We start from the raw sequence: 19,821 nt of genomic DNA, 5'->3' as shown, positions 1-19,821 counted from the left end.
CACAGTAAATATTAAAGAGTTTTAATTCAGCAGAAGGAAAATTATCGTAAATGCAAACTCAGGATGCAAAAATGTACGAAGAACAAGCAAAATAGCAATGGCAATTAACTATAAACATAATAATGTCTTTGGGGACTCAGTATATGAGATTTAAATATAGGAAAACAATAGCACACACAGTAGAAGAGGAGTAAATAGAGTTAAAATGTTCTTGCATTTTCATGGAAGAGGATAAAAGTGCCAACTAATACTGGAGTAGGAAAATAAGATAATAAAATTGTACCCAAATAATTCTAATGAAGGCAATAAAGAAAGATAAAAAGAACCTGAGCAAACAGAATAAATGGTAAGCTTCTTGCAAAATGGTAGATTTAAAGCCCAATACACATGTAAATACATTAAATGTAAGTGGATTAAAAGCTCCAATTAAAAAGTAAATTTTGTCAGATTGGGTTAAAAACATACAGTAATACATTATTTACAAGAGACATAGCTAAACCATAAGGATATAGAAAGATTAATGTATAAATATGGAAAATAACTTTTCTACAGACACTAACCCTAGGAAAGCTGCTAGTTATATTTATAAGAGAGAGAACAAATTTTAAGGCAAAAATCATCATTAGAAATTAAGAGGGATACTTCATCATTATAGCGAGGTCAATTCATGAGGATGAAATAACCATTCTATATTTTTATGCATTTAATAACATGACCTCAAAGTATATAAAGCAAATATGAAAGAATTATAAGAAGAAATAAACCATCAGTTATGGTGGAAAATGCTAATAGTCCGCTCAGAAACTATAAAACCAGCAGTCAGAATATCAGTAATGATTTGACAAAAATGAATAACAACATTAGAAAACATATCTGATGAACATATAAGGAACACCATAGCAACAACAGAGAATATGTATTTTGTACAAACAGACAATGGAATATTTACAACGTTGACCATACAGGGAAATATCATGCAAGTCTTAACAAATTACAAAGGATCAAAATGATACAGAGTATGGTCTGTGTGATTACAATACAAGTGAGTTAGAAGTCAATTTTAAAATGGTAACTAGAAAATCACACAGGTGGAAATTAAAAAATATCCTGCTAAATGACTAATGGGTCGGAGAAAGAATCAATGGAAATTAGGAAATACTTTAAACTGGATGATAAGGAAAATTTTACATAACAAAACTTGTGGGATGCAGTTAAAGCTGTGCTTAGAGGAAACATACAGCATTAAATGTGTATATTAGCAAAAAAGGAAGCGCAAATATCGAGTCAAATGTCCAGCTCAAAAACTTAGAAAAAGAACAGGAAATCAAAAACCAAATAATTTAGAATGCAGGAGATGATAAAGATGAGAGTAGAAATGAATGAAGCAGAAAAAAAATACACAATAGTGAGGATCAAAAAGACCACAAGTTGGTTCTTGGAAAATGTCGATAATGTTGATAAAATCCTAGTGAGACTGATAAAGAAGAGAGGCAATGAAAGAGAGAGGCCATAAATAAGCAATGTAAGGAATGAAAAAAAGGGGATAACTACAGATCCTATAGATACCAAGGAGATGGCAATCACTTTGAAAATTTTGATGACTGTGATACATTTCTAGAAAAATACAACTTAACAAAATTTACAGAAAATGTACTTAAAACTATTTTAAAAATCAACCCATAATTTCAAATTTCCCTTCAAAGAAAACTCCAGACTCTGATGACTTTACTGGTGAATGTTACTAATTCTTTAAAGAAGAAATAATGCCAATATTACATAAACTCTTGTAGAGAACTTAAAAATGAGGTAAAACTCCCCTGCTCATTTTTATCCATCAGCAAAACTTCCTTAGAAAAAGCTGACAAGTCACTTCAAAGTAGGAGAGTTGTACTCACTTATTAGGTCAATCTTTTTCATGATCACTGGTGAATAATCCTAAAACAAACAAACAAAAACAAACAAATGGAATCGAGCAACAAATATATGTGAGTAATACATTATAACCAAGTTGTGTTTATTACATGAATATAAGATTTGAAAACTAATCAATGTAATTAACCACATAAATCATTAATAGAAATAAGGGGTCTAACAATATATTCATCTCATTAGGCCACAGAAAGTTTATAAAATTCAGCATCAGTTTATGATTTCAACAAACAAATAAATAGATAAAAGATTTTAACAAACTAGGAATAGTTAAGAAATTCTTTATTCTGATAAAGGGTCCACATGCACAAAAAAAATCTGTACAGTTTTGAGTTCAGAAACACGACATAGATGCTCACCATTCCCACTTCTTTTCAACATTTATTTGGAGTTCTAACTGGAAAGTTAAAATAAATAAATTAAAGGTGTAATGATTGCCAAGAAAGAAAAACAAAGCCACCGTTCGCAGATGGCATTATTGCATTATTGCTTCCATAGAAAATAAATACAAAACTTAAGAAAAATGATCAGAATGAATAAGTCAGTTTCATCAAGCACATAGGGAAAAATTCTAACATGATATGCAAGATTTCTATGCAGAAAAATATTGAACATTATTGACGTAAATAAAAGGAACTCTAAATAAATAGAGATATACACATGTTTAGGTACGAGAAGACTGAATATTGTTAACGTTATCAGTTCTCCCCAAACTGACCTAAACAGTCAAAGCAATTTCAGTCAAAATGCCAACAGGTTTTCTTGCACGTGCAAGTGTGTGTGTGTATGTGTGTGTAGCTTGACAAACTAATTCTAAAATTATAGGGAAAACAGCAAAATCATCTTCAAGAAGGACAAGGGGAAGCAAATGGCTCTACCAGCCGTCTAAGTTTATTATAAAGCTACAGTAATGACAGGTGTGTAACCGACCCAAGTGTAGACAAATAGACCGGTGGAAACGAGGCCACAGAGGAAAGAACTTGGGTCAGGGCCAGAAGAGACCCCCTAAGCGCGATGCTTTCACTTGGTGACTTCCCCTAAGTCAGGGCTCCTCGAAGCTGCTCCGCATTCAGGAAATCAGCGTCTCTGGGAGGTGCACGGCATTGAGTTATCGTAACCCACAGTCTGGTTTGCAAACCACTTTCTCAGCACACACGCACGCAGTCTGATCCCCTAAACACTGATGAGCAAAGCCATGTTTTATTTGAAGCTCAGGAGGAGGATGGAAAACGGGATTACATCATGTTGCAAAACTTTCTCAACATCGTATTTAAATATTTTTGTCCTTCCCCCAAATTCCACTCCCTTTCTCCCCGCCCCCCCACCATGGCCACTCTCGGCCTTTCTGCCTGTAAGCCTGTTATTTTTCTTTCATAGACTAATTTCCCCCCTCTCTCGACTTCTGTAACCTACAGCTCTAGCATCACCTTGCTGAGCAAGCGGAAGTCTTCTTAAAGACTCACCCTTACGAAATGGGGAGAGAAAAATGGAAAGTTCTTGTAATTTCACCTTTTTAACTTTGTCTCCAACTGCCGCGCATGGGTTGAATTTTCTTCCTGAATGTTTAATATCCATACAATGCAGGTGGGGGGGGCACTTTTCGTTTTGGAATGAGCTCAAGTGCAGGGGCCCGGCCTGCGCAGACTGAGCGCAGTGCTGCATCCAGACCTGCGGCTCAATCCCGCGCAGGAACCGCCGCGGCCACCGGCCTGGGCTAGGGACTGAGGGCCCGATGGCCCACGTGTGGCCCTGGGGCCGGCAGGCACGACCCGCAGACCTGCTGGAGGGGCCCTGGGCTGGGTCAGCGCTGCACTGCCGCCAACCCGTGGCCCTGACTGGTTTCTGGACAAGGGATGCTCCGCTGTCCTCTCACTTGGTGCGACACAAATGACGCATCCAGCCCTGTGCCGAGGGAAGGCGTTTATGGGCTTGCTTGATTTTATTTTGTTTATTTATTTATTTTAAAGATTTATTTTTTTTTTATTTGTTTCTCTCCCCTTCCCCGCCCCCTCCCCGCAGTTGTCTGCTCTCTGTGTCCATTCGCTGTGTGTTCTTCTGTGTCCGCTTGTATTCTTGTCAGCGGCGCCAGGAATCTGTGTTTCTTTTTGTTGGTCATCTTGTTATGTCAGCTCTCCGTGTGTGTGGTGCCATTCCTGGGCAGGCGGCACTTTTTTCGCGCTGGGCGGCTCTCCTTACGGGGCGCACTCCTTGCGTGTGGGGCTCCCCTATACAAGGGGACACCCCTGTGTGGCAGGGCACTCCTTGGGCACATCAGCACTGCGCATGGGCCAGCTCCCCATTGGTCAGGAGGCCCTGGGTTTGAACTCTGGACCTTACATGTGGTAGGCGGACGCTCTATCCATTGAGCCAAATCCGCTTCCCTTGCTTGATTTTAAAACATAAAAAAAAAAGGAAACTCTCTGCGTCGAGGGTGGTGAAATACTCCCTCTGGCTTCCTAGAACCCATTTCCCCTCTTGGGCTCCGAGTGGCCCCTGGGTTTGTCAGCCGCGTGTGCACTTGCTGCTTCACGGTGTCCCCGCTTGTTTCCTGCTCGTGTCAAGGGTTTTCACCGCAGCTGAACAAGGCTCTGCACAACCCGCCCCCGCTCTCCTGGCCGTGTCTTGGCCCCTTTTTCTTCTTCCTTCCTCCGGCGCCCGCTGCTGCCCACACGTGGTCGGCGACTTCCACGCCCCTTGGGCCCTGGCCGTGCTCTGGGCACACGGGACCCTCTGTTCACAGAGCCCGACAGGCTTCTTTGTGTCTCTCTGCTTCACCACGAGCTTTGCCCTCTGCCCGGATGCTCTTCCGTCGCTGCCACCTCACCCTCACTCTAGATTTCATGCTTTTAGACCCAACTTTTTAAGCCCTTTAAGAGTGAGTCATGCCGATGGCTTGGCCACCCACTCCTGCTGCCCCAGCTCCGTAGACACACCTGTGTCACGGCAGGCGGCCCGTTGCAGCAGAGTCTACTCACCTTTTCCATTCCTCCACCACCCCCTTAAGCGGATAAGTCAGGTCTTGACTTGGAATAGAACTTTCCAAATCTCTCGAGCACTTGCACTCCCTGCATCCTGGCACTCGTCACGCTAGGGTACAGTCTGTGTCCCTCCTTCGTGAGACCCAGAGCCACGTGTGTGTCAGGCACTGGTAATGTCAGTCCTTAGCAGTCCTGAGTCCATACAATCACAATGAATATCTGTCGAACTCAAGAGTCAGTGAGAGGGAAGGGGCTGCGGCTCAATCAGGTGGGCTCCCGTCTACCATATGGGAGGCCCTGGGTTCGCATCCCGGGGCCTCCTCGTGAAGGCAGGCTGGCCTGTGCCCACGGAGAGCTGGCACAGCAAGATGATGCAACGAAGGGAGACAAGCAGACACAGAAGAACGCGCAGTGAATGGGCACAGAGAACAGACAGCAAGCAAGCCGCGAGGGGGGGGGGATGTAATAAATAAATAATAAAATAAATAAATCTTGAAAAAGAAGAGCCAGCGAGTGAGTGACCCTGCATCTGCATCAGCCTCTGGACGCCGCTCTCTGGGGCTCCTTTTACTTCTCTCTTGCCTCCTGTCTTCGCGCACTGGTCGGCACATGCCTGGTGTTCAATAACACCTGCTCTGCAAATAAATATGTGAAGCGACTCATGTGATCCTGGAGATTGTCCTCTGCAGCCCGCCCCCCAGGCCCGGGCTTGGATAAGCACCCCCGCTGGGGGACGCCGTCGTTGACTCGAGGTCGTGTTCTTCAAGGGAGAATGGCAGGATGACAGCGTGTGCTGCGGCTGGCACGCACCCAGGCCCCACAGGGTGAGCTTCCCTTTCTCTTGTAACCACCTTAGACTGTTGTTTCGAGAGTGACAGGAAGTAATACTTAATTCATAAACACAGAAATGTCTGTGCCAAGGAAAGGGAATTACCAGGCGCATCACAGGAAAGCTGGAGCTTTGGAAAAACCCTGAGGGCCGTCCTCGGAAGAGCTGCTCTGGGCACGTGAGCCTCCACCCTGCCGCTCTGCCCCAGACTCCTTCCTGAACTCACCTCATTCCGTGGTCTTGGGCTCCCATTTTCGTGCTGCTGCTCCTTGGAGAATCAGCAGGGAGGTTGTCTTTCTCTCCGGAAGTTCCCCCCCTCCCTCTCTCGTGGTTTTCCTTTTTGTGGCCAGCTCCAACTTCTTCCTGAGGGAATTCTTCTTCCAAGAGACCAACTACCAGCCGGGGCTTCCCTCCTCCCCCTGCCCGTGCGCTCTCACGGAGCGGCTCCCCTGCTCGGCACGAGGCCTCCCCTCTGCCCAAGGTGCTGAGGAAATCACCTGAGCCCACGCACGTCCACGTAGGAAGGAGCGGTCGGTGGAATTCAAGGAAACGGAGCCCCAGCTGAGAGCCTCCTGCCGGCTCCGAGGTGCTGGGAACCTCGGGAGATACCCAGCTGGGATCCATAGACCTCAGGAAGAAGGCTGCTCCCGTCGGACCTGAGCTCCTTACAGGGAAGAGGAAGCCTTCTGAGGGAGAAGCTCCCTGCCACTAGAAACGTCCTGCAGGAGCCGGGGCGCTCCGGGGCTCACAGGGCATTCCTGCATCAGGCAGGGGCTAGATAAAGCCGCTCTGCTTTCTACTGACTGAAGTTTCTGTGGTTTTATTATAGGGTTCTAACCCTGTAATGCAGTTTATATTTCAAAATACTGTACGTAATTAGTTGTTTTTCTAAACTGCTTCTGAAGTAAATCAGCTTCATACAGTGGTAATTAGTTTATTGGGAGAAACAATGTCAGAGTCTGAAGCACGCATATTTCTGTGGATGGGTAAGGACACAGAAAGGCACACTCTTAGTACTCCTACACTGTTTTCCATACATGAAATCTTTTAGTATCCCCACAAGGGATGCAGCAGTAAATTAACTAGGTAATAAATAACAGGGAAATAAAGAAACGATTGTGGGTATGGAACAGTCAGAAGTGCTGGAGCCAGATTCACCCATCTTTGGACACGTGAACATGGGTTTCTTATTTCTTTATTTTTGAAGACAATTTCTTTTTTTTTTAAGATTTATTTTTATTTATTTCTCTCCCCTTCTCCCCACCCCCCATTGTCTGCTCTCTATGTCCATTCGCTGTGTGTTCTTCTGTGCCTGCTTGCATTCTTGTCAGTGGCACTGGGAATCTGTGTCTCTTTTTGTTGCATCATCTTGCTGCATCAGCTCTCCCTGTGTGGCGCCACTCCTGGGCGGGCTGCACTTTTTTCACGCAGGGTGGCTCTCCATACGGGGTGCACTCCTTGAGTGTGGGGCTCCCCTCCGTGGGAGACACCCCTACATAGCATGGCACTCCTTGCACGCATCAGCACTGTGAGTGGGCCAGCTCACTACATGGGTCAGGAGGCCCTGGGTTTGAACCCTGGACCTCCCATATGGTAAGTGGACGCTCTATCCATTGAGCCAAATCCACTTCCCATGGGTTTTTCATTAATTGACTTTCTTACCTTTGGAGTGAACCCTGGATGCAAGATAGTGTTTACGGAGTCACACGGGAGGCTTTTCTCCATCCTAGCTGGTCCTTCCGGGAGTGCTGCCCCAGCTGGGGCATATCGGTGGGGAAGTCGGTGGTCTGTGGTGCTGTGCAGGGCACGCTCGGGGGCTGTGACTCCTCTACCATTTAGGATCGAGCAATAATCAAAACATAACTAGGGTGGCTCACCCAAATAGGGTCTTATTTTGTCCCCACAAGGCCAGAGCTACAAAGGTGGCCCAAGGGTGGTGCAGGTGCACGATGTCGTCACTGACCTCGCGTCCTCCTTACCTCCCACCTGCCACCTTGAGCCTGTGGCTTTCACTCTCGTGTCCAAGGCAGCTGCTCCACCTGGGGCCTCCTCGACTAGAAGAAGAAGGGGATGATTAGAGGATGGGGTGGCGCCTACTCCAGGAAAGCAGAACTTCCCCAGAAAATGTCACTTCCACTTTGGTGACCACGGCTGGGTCACGGGCCCGGCGCTGGACAGTAACGTTATTTCAGCCGGGCTCCCGGCTTCCCTGGATCCAACGCAGAGGGGCTGGACGTTGGGCGGGCAGCCCCAGCTCTTGGTCCCCAGCCTGCCGCGGGGGACCCTGCTCTCTCTGTGGCTCTGAGGACTCCCGGGACGGACCCGGCTGTGGGGGGCACCTCGGAGTGAAGGGCCATGTGGGCCTGACACTGCAGCCCTTTGCCGTGAATGATTAACCTGGTGCCGTATCAGCTGGAACCGCCTCTGCCTTCAGAACGTGGCCAGTGTCCTCCGGGGACCGCGTGGGGCTGTCGGCTCTGCTCTGGAATACTCTCTGGTGCCAGAGAGAAGAGCCTGACCCCACAGGCGTGTTGGGGCTTCTTGGCCACATTTCCCCCGGATCTTCGCCACCTCCTCTTCGCACGTGGTTCTGGCTGTCACTTCCTCTTAGAGCAACGCAACGCGCCCTTCAGAACAGGCCAACAGCCCAGACCTGTTCACGCCAAGGAGTCCTACGTTCAAACAAGAAATGTCGATGGCTCCCCCGGCCTGCTCTGGCGGTGCCCGGCTGGCGGTGCTCGAGAAGAGCGACTGAAAACCGACTGTGCCATTTTAGGGCTGTCACAGAGCCACCCGGCTTCCTCAGGCTGCAAGGGAGGTGCCTAGGAGGCCTCGAGAGAGCGAGTGCTCTCGCCAGGCCTGTGTAAACAGAGCCTGGGACCAGAAAAGGAAGACGGGACAGGGTGGGAAGATCCCTCTGGCCTTCTGCCTGTGTCTGTATCACATCCATTCTTTAAGCACCTGGAGGCAGGGGGGAGCGCAAAGGCCACAGGTAAGTCAGGCAACAGGCACAGGCTGTGACGTGGCATATCGTTGGCCAGATGCAATCCCAACTCTTGACGTGCTTATTTTGTGATGTTTTAATGTTAAGTTACTCGCCGGTAAAATGAAAACAATAGTAACACAGCTCATGTGGTTTTAGAAAGAATAAATGAAGTTAATAACTTAGAGCAGGACCTACCACATAGCAAAATGTCTGCGCTGACGCCCAGTGCACACGGCATGGTGACGAAGCGCAGCCAAGAGCGGGGTGGGGGGGGTAACTCAGGTTTAAGTCAGGATGGTTGGTTTGTTCCCAGAACAGAGGGATCTTCTCATGATCACAAAACAGTGGGATTATCCCCCAAATAGGTCAGGGCGGCTTGAAATGCATGATCTGCGACAGGAAATACTTAAAAAAAATTTTTCCCCGTTTTTTTTTAATGTTACATTAAAAAAATATGAGGTCCCCATATACCCCCCCATCCCCCTCACCCCACTCCTCCTACATCAACAACCTCTTCCATCATTGTGGCACATTCATTACATTTGGTGAATACATCTTGGAGCACTGCTGCACCACATGGACAGTGGTTTACATTATAGTTTACACTGGCCCCCAGTCCACCCAGTGGGCCATGGCAGGACATACAATGTCCAGCATCTGTCCCTGCAGCACCACCCAGGACAACTCCAAGTCCTGAAAATGCCCCACATCATATCACTTCTACCCTCTCCCCACCCTCAGCAGCTACCGTGGCCACTTTCTCCACATCAATGCTAGATTCCTTCCATTACTAGTCACAATAGTTCCATAGTAGAGTATCAGTAAGTCCACGCTAATCCATACTCTGAAGAGCCTCTGACTTTCCCAGCTGCATTTTCTTCTTCACTAAACGTACCCACCTCGTTTTAAACGCAGCAAGAGCTTCCCTCTCCAGTCTTCTTACCAGTTTACTATGTAGACCTCACTGTCCAAGAGGCAACCAACACCAGAGATTTACATACATGGATCCACACGCCAGAACAACTTTTTTAAAAAAGGACTCTTGGACAATTCTTTAATTTTCTAACTAATGTTCTGGTAGTTGACCACATTTTAAAATTCTTTCCCTTGTTTGAATGGCATGAACATTCCTCCTCTGCTTCTTTACCTCCACCCTCTGGTTTCTGTCTTCCCTGCCCTCTGACCCTGCCCAGCTCTGCTGTTTCCAGAGACTTCTGAATCTAATTAATGGCTTAGTGGCTATATAAGTGAGTTATGTAGGCAGGAGGATGGTGGATACTTTGAGGAAGGCGCATTCGTTAGGGAAAGCCTAGTTTCGTACCTCCCCACCCCCCCAAAAAAACCCCAAGAGGATGCCCATAGAGGGGGTGAACGTCAGTGAAGTGTAACATGTCAGTAACAGGCATACACGTGTCCATTGCCTGACAGGCCGGCGCAACCTTGAGCTTCTCTTTTTTAAAAAAAAAAAAAAAGATTTATTTATTTATTTATTTGTTTCTCTCCTCACCCCCCGCCCCCAGTTGTCTGTTCTCTGTGTCCATTTGCTGTGTGTTTTTCTGTGACTGCTTCTATCTTTATCAGCGGCACCGGGAATCTGTGTTTCTTTTTGTTGTGTCATCTTATGTCAGCTCGCCATGTGTGCGGCACCATTCCTGGGCAGGCTGCACTTTCTTTCCCCCTGGGCAGCTCTCCTTATGAGACACACTCCTTGCGTGTGGGGCTCCCCTACACGGGGGACACCCCTGCGTGGCACGGCACTCCTTGTGCACATCAGCACTGCGTATGGGCCAGCTGCACACGGGTCAAGGAGTCCCAGGGTTTGAACCCTGGGCCTCCCATGTGGTAGGCAGACGCCCTAACCACTGAGCCAAGTCAGCTTCCCCTAGAGCTTCTCTTTTGACTCCTGAGGGATAACCAGCCATTATGGAAGCTGGCTGAGGGGACAGCTTGTCCAAATACACTGCCAGCACGCCAAGCAGCCTCAGCCCCCTGCTCCGTCTCCCTCCCTTTTCCACCCAGTTCCCTAGCTGTGGGGAAGTGTCTTTGGCTGATGTCGGTCATGGCCCTGGCTTCTGGGCTATAGAATGCTCTCAAGCACCCTCGGATGTCGCAGGCCGGCAGGAAGGGGAAGGGGTAGAGTGCTCAGGTTCTCCGCCAGAGGGTAATGCCAGAGAGCCCAGGGCAGAGAGGGTCCCTGTGCCCCAGGTTTCCATGGAAACACCGGAGGAGCGATGGTAGCCAGCCCAGCACACCATCTGCTCAGGACCTGGAGAAGATGAGAAGCACAGAAAAAGAAAGGCAGCTCAGAGCAGACGCCAGAATCACTTGGAGCTACCTGAGAAGAGGGAAAGGCCTGAAGACGTGGGAACTTCTGGGTGGATTTAAAATCCATTCTGTCCTGAGGCTCCAAATAGGAGCATGTAATTTGCAAGCAGAAAGCCTCGAGGGCTTATCCTGCAATCCCTAGATACAACCACCCAAGAAGTCTCTGGAAGAAACAGCAGACTGATGCATCTGCAGCACTGCTGGGCCAGGAGAGAATGGTGTAGTTACAAACAAGGCTGGAGGAGATGGCTGGGGGCTCGGGGAGCTCCAGGCAGCAAGACCACCTGCAGAGCTGGCTTCCGGCCAGGCATACTTTTCTAGGGAAATTTTGGGATTACGAAGAGAGGAAAAATCCTACCTGGTCACAAAAGTGGCCCCTGCATTGCAGCTCTGTCTTCAGAATAGGGCGTGAATTAATAAATCCATGCAAGACTTCTATCAATCTATATCTAAAGGGGGATTTCCTTGGTTTCATACCACAATTTCATTCTTGGTCTATTTAGGAGGACTCCAATTCCACACTGGCACTGATCAAATTGTACAGAGCCAAAAACCCTGCCCTACTTCCTTTTGAACTCTTGCTTGAGTTTCCTACAGTTACCTTTCGACATTTGAAATCCCTGCCAAGGCAGCTGACCCGCTAGCCAACTGAGCTCCTAGTTCATGACTTTTGACCCAGTGCAAAATACAGCCCACCTGTCCTAAACCCTATAGGACAGACAAGCCCTTGGCCAATCAGTGGGAATGAAGCTAACTTCCTTTTCATGTCTACAAAAATCATTTGCCAACCTTAGAACCCCGAGGCTACCTCCATTCAGGCTTTCTTTGCTGAAGCAAATTGTTGGTGTCCCAACTAAATTGCTGTAGTCTGCAAACTCGACTCTGGTTTGTCTTTCAACAAGTTCAGAAGTCCCCGTGAGATTTAGAATGTGTCCCATGGGACTTTGGACTCAGCGACAGGCCAGGCGTGGAGCCCACGCAAAGACCCTTTTGTGTCTGCTGTCCAGTCACTGAGATTCCGCATTCCCCGGGTCACCCCTTTTTCTTAGTGTGCTGAAGGCTGCTGATGCAAAGTACCAGAAATGAGTTGGCTTTTATAATAGGAATTTTATTTGGGGGTAAAAGCTTACAGTTTTGAGGCAGTGAAAGGTCCAAATCAATTCTCACCAAAGTCAGCTACTGTGATCCTGGGTCCTGCCACGTGGTGATGCAGTGGCCCATCTCTGCCGAGGTCCCTGCTTTCCCTTCCATAATCTGCCCTCTCCTGGAGCTCAGCTTTGGGCAACCAGGTACAGGGCTTGTCTCGGGTCAGGCCTCCTCTCGGTCTCAGCTGCTCCGCTTTCTCCCCAGTTCAGCTGTGAGCCATCAGGCGTATGGCTCGTCTCTCAGCCTTGAGCTGCTCCATGGCCCAGCCTTTTGGGGGCTTCCTGCTTAAACTCTGGCTGCTAGCGATCCTCTCACATGGAAGGGTCAAAAATGCCAGCTTCCTTTCTCTATGTCTCCGTTTATAAGAGGCCCAGAAAGAGGACGGAGACTCAACCTGAGTCACGCCTCACTGACGGAGTCCACTCGAAAGGGTGGTCTCACACCTGCAGGAATGGGTTAGTTCAAGAACATAGTCTTCATTTGGGGATTCAAGAAATTGCTTCAAACTGTCATACCCTTCCTCTGGTAGAATCCCAGTATTTGCATGGCGTTCCATTGCCTTTTATTTGGAACTTCCGTGTAAGTCCCCTTGGTTTGAGTTTGGTTTTGGATCTGTCATCAGATGTTCCATTGGGTTCCATTTCACTTCTCCCTCCAGCTCTCTAGTTTTCTGTCTCTCTTGGAGACATAGGGTTTGGCAAACCATGAGGCCTGATCAGCCGACTCCGGCCTGCATCGCAGGGCAAGCAACTTGCCAGTCTCTTTCTCCTGTGTAACAAGTCCCCTTTTCTACCCCCTGTGCTGCCTGTGTTCATTCCAGACACCCTCCCAGAGCCCCCACTCCTTGGGGGATCCTGCTAAGGGCAGAGTGGCACCCCACTGGCTGAGCCAAAAGGCAGGCCTGGGGCCAAGGGGCATTTCCAAGAACTTCTGCTCTTCTTGCACTAACACCCTCTCCTCCTCCTGCTAAAACTTCTGCTTCTTACAACCCCTGGCTCTACGGACCTGTGACTATATATTGTTAGGTCCCAGGAAGGACAATATGTCTTTGTAGTGGTCACTTTGAGAAACTTTATAGGAATAGGATCATGCACTCGAGAGGCGCCTTAAAAAAAGAGAAAAAGTTGGAAGATTGGTAGTTGGAGCAAACGCTAGGGGAAAATCCACCTCCACTATAGCTTTACTTAAAGGGTCATTAGAAAAAGAAAAGGCCGGAAGCAGAACAAAGGGGAGCAAACTCCAAACCAAACCTCCTGCTCCCCCACCTTCCTGTGCCCAGCCCTTCCCCCATAGCTACCCTGAGGTTGTTTCTCTTGAACTCCCGAGGCTCCTTTAAATATTAAAGCTTCTATGGGACTTGGCTGCCCACTACCAGAGTGGCACTTAAACCTTAGACCCCAAATGACCTCAGAGCCATAATCAAAGATTTCCCCAAATAAGACCAGCAAATATTCACAGAAGACCTTAGAATTCTCTTGGGTGCCTGTGATCCAGGGCTCCCTAACTTAAATTAGCTTGCACGCTTGCTGGTCAGAACCTCAGGTGCTAACTTACCTGGACGGCCAGAGCTGGCTGGACTGACCCACACGGGGACCCACTCGATTTCTCTTTCCACACTAAATCTGAAAGTAGAATGGGCATGAAAAATAGGGCAACGTTTCTGTAAGATTACAAATCAGGACAAAGAAAATCTTAAATGTCGCCTCCATAAATTACGATGGGAAAGATTTAGTTCTCTTATTAAATAAGTAACCTCAATTTGTCCTATCTGCCAAGGACAAAAATTCTAATAAAAGTATAAGAGTAGAGCAAGGCCAGTTCTTTCATGTAAACTACTGAATTTTTTATTTCTGTGGGTTTTCTTTGTTTTTTTTAAAGATTTATTTTTTATTTCTCTCCCCTTCCCCGCGGGCCCCTCCCCCCTCCAGTTGTCTGCTCTCTGTATCCATTGGCTGTGTGTTCTTCTGTGTCTGCTTGTGTCAGTAGCACCCGGAATCTGTGTCTCTTTTTGTTGCATCATCTTGCTGCGTCAGCTCTCCGTGTGTGGCGCCATTCCTGGGCAGGCTGCACTTTTTCGTGCTGGGTGGCTCTCCTTACGGGGCATACTCCTTGCACCTGGGGCTCCCCTACGTGGGGGACACCCCTGCGTGGCATGGCACTCCTTGCATGCATCAGCACTGCACGTGAGCCAGCTTATCACACAGGTCAGGAGGCCCAGGGTTTGAACCTTGGACCTCCCATGTGGTAGGCGGATGCCCTATCCATTGGGCCAAATCCGCTTCCCTGTCGGGTTTTTTTTGGTCTGACTCATGACTGAAAAATGTTTATTAGAAGCTGTAAGATCTCTATTTGTGTCTGTCAATATGTTTGATGCATATTTTCCTACCTCCAGATGGTAATACCAAATTAACATATAAAAATCCTTAAAAGAGCTCTATTCAAATAGCTTAAAGATAACTAAGTGCTTATATATAAATTAATACTGTTAAAATCCCAGAAATTAAAGAAACCGAACTTATAATATTTCCAATGTAAAAAACAGTATTTGTAGAAATAAATCCAAATGTTTTAAAAATTCAAGTGCACATAATCTAGGTAAATCTTTGGCAAACAGGACTATTTTAATATTGGTAGTGAAATAAAAACACCTATGTCTTTTGTGTTATCAAGCAATACAAGCATATAATATTATTATACTTGGGTATGTTCTTCCTAAATTTATATAGGTTTACTGATCAAATAAGCTAGCATTATATATATTAGATGTTTAAAGTGATATAAAACATAAATTTATGTTTAAGTAAGTTGGGTATTATTCTGATAAACTTTATATCAAAAGTTACTATGTTTTGTAGGATGTCAGCGTGAAGACAATTTCCAAGATCTTTTTGGGAACTTAAGTATATAAGTTATGCAGGATGAGCTTTTGTAAAGGGAAAGGAGTAGTTTTATCCTAAAGTAAATTGACCAGGTGTTGCAGAGTAAGGACCGGGAAAGTGAAGGAGGACAAAGCCTAAGTGGATATAGAAAGTTGTAGAAGGTTTTGTGGGAAATGAACTTTGTCACAGTCAATGCTGACTAAAATTTGATAGGCTTATTTATTTATAAGATTTATACTATTATGTATAAGATTTTTTAAAAAGACCCTTCATATATAACAGTATATTCATGTAAAACTAGAATTTGGTTTTCTGTTAAAATGACTTTTTCTTGGATTATTGGTCTGTTCTCAGTGAGAGGTTATAAAGGTTTTCCTTAACCAGTAATCTGCTTAGAAGGCAAAAGGCAAAGATTCTATGTCATATCAAAATAATGTCCTCATTGATACTTATATTGACCTAATCATCCCTTATTATATAGGAAAACAAGTCTTCTCACCTTTAAAAGTACTAAGTTTTAGTTTCCTTTTATTTTTTTTACAATCATGTTACTACCAATATTTACTTATAAAATCTTTTGTCACTTTAGTTATGTAGGGAACCAACTATTATTTATCAGTGACTTAAGATCCTCTTTAGCCAAGTTCAAATCTCCTGATAAGTTTTGACATTTTGCCTTCTCAAAATCAAACCCTAAAGATCTTTTTAAGTTCAAACTTTCTTTGTGATTTTCCAGAGGGCCCATGGAAAATCACAAAGGACTAGTTCTTACCATATAAAATGCGAGGTGCTAGAAATAGTTTGGTTCATTTGATATGTTATGAATTGCATGGGAATCGCTGTAAAATTAAAAGGGGTATTCTAATCTTTTGGTTAAATTTGTATGGGCAAAATGTTACTTGTATAAATATTTAGAAATTATATAAAAGTCCTAGAAATTTGACAGTGTTCTCTCTGTCCATATTATGTCCTGATACTGATTTGCATGATATTAGACAATAGTATAGTATTAATTGGGTCATATTTTTAGTTATTCTTTAAGAAATGCCACATGCCACAAAAACCACCAAATTTCTTTGTCAGTTACATTGTTTTACTCTGATGCTTCTCTGAAAGTGGTTGCAATCAATGACAGGTCAGAGCTTCACCTCCAGAAAAAAAAAAAGAAGAGAGTTTAAATGAGAAGCAAGGCAAGTATATAAATTACATTCCACCTGTTAATTAGCATAACCCTGGTAAAACTGAAAAGGTGGGACAGGGTCAAATACCTTTACTGACAGGCCCTTCTGGACATCTTCAAATGGACTTTAAGCAGCTACTCCCTTCTGTGGGATATGAATATATCCTTGTTATCGTCTGTCCATTATCTGGGTGGATAGAAGCTTTTCCTTATCATAAGTATACTGCCCTCACAATAGCTAAAATGTGATTAGACTTTGTTTTCCCCACCTGGGGAATTCCTACTATATTCTCAAGCAATAAAGTCTCCCCATTTACTCAAAGAACTTTGCAAGGCCTCACCCACCAACTTAAAGCTTCACTGTCCCTGCCATCCTCAATTGTTAGGAAAGGTAGAAAGAACAAATGATATCTTAAGAAGGAATTATCTGAGTCTGAACCCTTAGGCTTGAACGCCGTAAGATCTAGCCCACTGGCAAACAGCAGCTAACTCCCTATGAAACCACAGTGGGAAAACCCATGAGCCTTATTATTTCTCCTACTTCACGGACGCCAATCTATTACAATGTGAATTGTTCATTATTCTAAGGGACTAATCCACTACACTCAAGATCTAGGCTGCTTTTCCCAAGATTCCTCTACAGTGGACTCTACATGGCCTTTAACCCAGAGGCTTGATTTACTGGGAGACACCAATGAAGGACTGCTGTAGGACTAGGTGGAAAGGGCCCTATCAAGTCCTACTAACCCCCCACTGCAGCAGTAAATGACAGGAAACTGACTCCTGGGTCCACATGTCACAACTAAAACGTGCTCCAAGCCCCAGGAGGGGGGCTCCCATTTCAGATCTCAAGCTAAAATTGATACAAGGATTCCACAAGCAGATGGCATCCGATGTAGACAGCTTCTGCCCAAGACGTTGGCACAAGTAGATGATGCCCAAGACCACAGGTCAAGATGCGCCTGAATTTTCTTATCTTATTCTCTGTCACTTCCTTTATTCATCCTGTATTCCTTACAATGCGCAATCTCTATCCCCAATATACCTTTCCTTCACCATGCTTTTTTTTTTTTTAAAGATTGATTTATTTTTTACCCGCCCCCTCCAGTTGTCTGCTCTCTGTGTCCATTTGCTGTGTGTTCTTCTATGTCTGCTTGTCTTCTCTCTAGGCAGCACCGGAACTGATCCTGGGACCTTCTGGAGTGGGAGAGAGGTGCTCAATCTCTTGCGTCACCTCAGCTCCCTGGTCTGCTGCATCTCTTATTGTCTTTCCTTTGTGTCTCTTTTTGTTGCGTCATCTTTCTGCACCAGCTCTCTGGTCAGGCCTGGTTGATGCATGGGCCAGCACTCCTGTGTGGGCCAGCACTCCTGCGTGGGCCAGCACTCCATTCAGGCCAGCTTGCCTTCACCAGGAGGCCCCAGGAATCGAACCCTGGACCTGCCATATGGTAGATGGGAGCCCACTCACTTGAGCCACATCCTCCTCCCACCCTGCTTTCCTTTTCTCCTTACCCTAGGTCTTCCCTGTGTGTTCTTGCTTTGAACACGATTCCTTTGTCCTTCTAGCACACCATATAGCAAATGAGACCAGTCAGTAACAGCTGGGCCAGTGCCTGTTCCGGCTTAGTTCCAAATAGATACTCCTGTCATAACCATTCCCTTACACCTGTACACTTGAAACATCAGACAGATCTGTCCTATCAGACAAATCTCCTTTATGGAATGACTCTGGGGTGTGCCTTAAGACTCCCAGAGACTGGGATCACGATGTGGTGTCTCTATAAGATTATTACCAGACTAAGAACAGCTCTAAATAGATCATGGAAAAACCCACGAACCCAGGCCAAACCCACGGGATGTTCTGGTCTTGCTCCCCTTGTCACTGGGGCAGCTCTCTCCTGTGCTGGAAGATACACTGAGGTTATACAAGGTAGAAAGGGTAGCATTTGAGTTAGAGAAATCCATGCCCCACCAAGTGCAGGCCACCAGCTCACGTGCTGATGGGGTATTGGAACTGTGCAACACGCCTTTACAAAACTGATTAGCATTAGACTACATTCTGGCGTCCCAAGGGGGTGTGTGGGCGCTGGTGGGGACCCAGGGCTGGGTATCTGTACATGCCTGTCCAGAGGAAGTGGCAGCAGAAGACCACGCTAGAGAAGGAGCCGGATCCCTTCCATACCTCTGGAATCTGAGTGGTCTGAGCTTTGCTTTCATTGGCTCCTAGGGCCAGGGGCACCTCGGCTTGGAGATGTTCTAATAGGGTCACTTGTTATCCTCTTAATCTTATCTCCTTAATCACCCCTTTGTTGTCTGGTCTCTCTCAAGTGGCCTACACAGCCACTAACTTGACAACTGAGAATAACTGTGGCTACAAAACCAGCGTGAATGGAAACAAAATCTTGAACTTCAGCGAATATGTGAAACTGCTGATGAAACAAGAGACTTTTACTGGTAAATAAGAAACTAACAAAGTCTTTCATCAAGCCCTCATAACCGAGGGGATGACCAAAAGGGGGGAAATTGATAAAATTATGTAGAAAAAGCCCTGGGAATCCTCAGAGCAAAAACAAAACAAAACAAAACAACCCAAACCAAACAAAAAATCACGTGCCCTCCTGCCTCTTTGACCTCTAGCTTGAGATTCCTCTTGACAGCTTTTGAAATTTGAAGTCCCCGCCAAGGCAGCTGACCAGCTAGCCAATCAAGCCCCTAGTTCATGACCTTTGACCCAACACAAAAGCCCACCTGCCCTAATCTTGCACCCATAGGATGGCCGAACCACCGTCCAATCAGTGGGAGTCAAGCTAACTTCCTTCTAACGTCTATAAAAATCGTTTGCTGTCCCTGGAACTCCAAAGCTACCCATGCTCTTGCCAGGGGCCTGGGTCTTTTGCGGCAGCACTTTCCTGTCCCTAACAAAATGCGACAGCCTGCAGATTCGACTCTGATTTGTCTTTCGACGGCAGAATGTGAGCGGGGCCCAAGCTAACCTCACCCAGAGCTCTTGACCCAGATTGAGTATGATCAGTTTCTTAGTCCCTCCCTTTCATGTACTTAGTGTAAACAAACCTGAGCTAGGGAGCCGAGCAGCCCCTCCGGCTTATTGACTCCCCAGGCAGCCCATTCTGGAGCAGGGTGGTTTGCTTCAGGTCTCTAGTACTGCAGCATCCATATCAGGAGACAAGCTCCCTCTGGACTTGTGGTCTTATAGTATGCACAAGAGCTGCATCAGTGTCACAGGAACCACCTTTAAAAAAAAAAAAAAAATTCAGTCCCTTACCACTTTATAAAAATCTTCCCTTTTAGTTCTGGTGTTCTAATCCCAGAAAGTCTAAGCCCTTTTTGCTTCGTATGAAGGATTTACAATTTTGACAGCTAGACCCAGCATTTGTTTTGGTACATGTACCCAGGATCATGGGAACCTCTTAATAAGCCAGGTAAATAATAATAATAATAAAAAAATCTCCCCATAAAGGCTCTCAGGAACTGTTCTCTATTTTAGTTGTAAAAAAACTATTAATTTAGATTTATTCTCCTAACACGTTAGCAAAAGTGGAACCTACAAC

General features: G+C 46.0%; 1 protein-coding gene and 1 long non-coding RNA gene across 6 annotated transcripts in view; one reads left to right on the top strand and one right to left on the bottom strand.

Moving 5' to 3' along the window:
• AFF3 (ALF transcription elongation factor 3) overlaps positions 1-19,821 on the top strand; it is a 563,374-nt gene that overhangs the window by 22,373 nt on the left and 521,180 nt on the right. The window lies entirely within an intron of this gene.
• On the bottom strand, positions 16,087-19,464 carry LOC101446474 (uncharacterized). The gene is made up of 3 exons (XR_001118360.4): positions 19,325-19,464; positions 16,341-16,397; positions 16,087-16,220 (listed from the first exon to the last, which is right to left on the bottom strand). It is a non-coding gene; the product is annotated as an uncharacterized lncRNA (long non-coding RNA).

Source organism: Dasypus novemcinctus, chromosome 17 (assembly GCF_030445035.2).
Source record: "Dasypus novemcinctus isolate mDasNov1 chromosome 17, mDasNov1.1.hap2, whole genome shotgun sequence".
Taxonomy (NCBI): domain Eukaryota; kingdom Metazoa; phylum Chordata; class Mammalia; order Cingulata; family Dasypodidae; genus Dasypus; species Dasypus novemcinctus.
The sequence above is the reverse complement of the archived record's forward strand: the minus strand, read 5'-3'. Positions and strand labels throughout refer to the sequence as shown.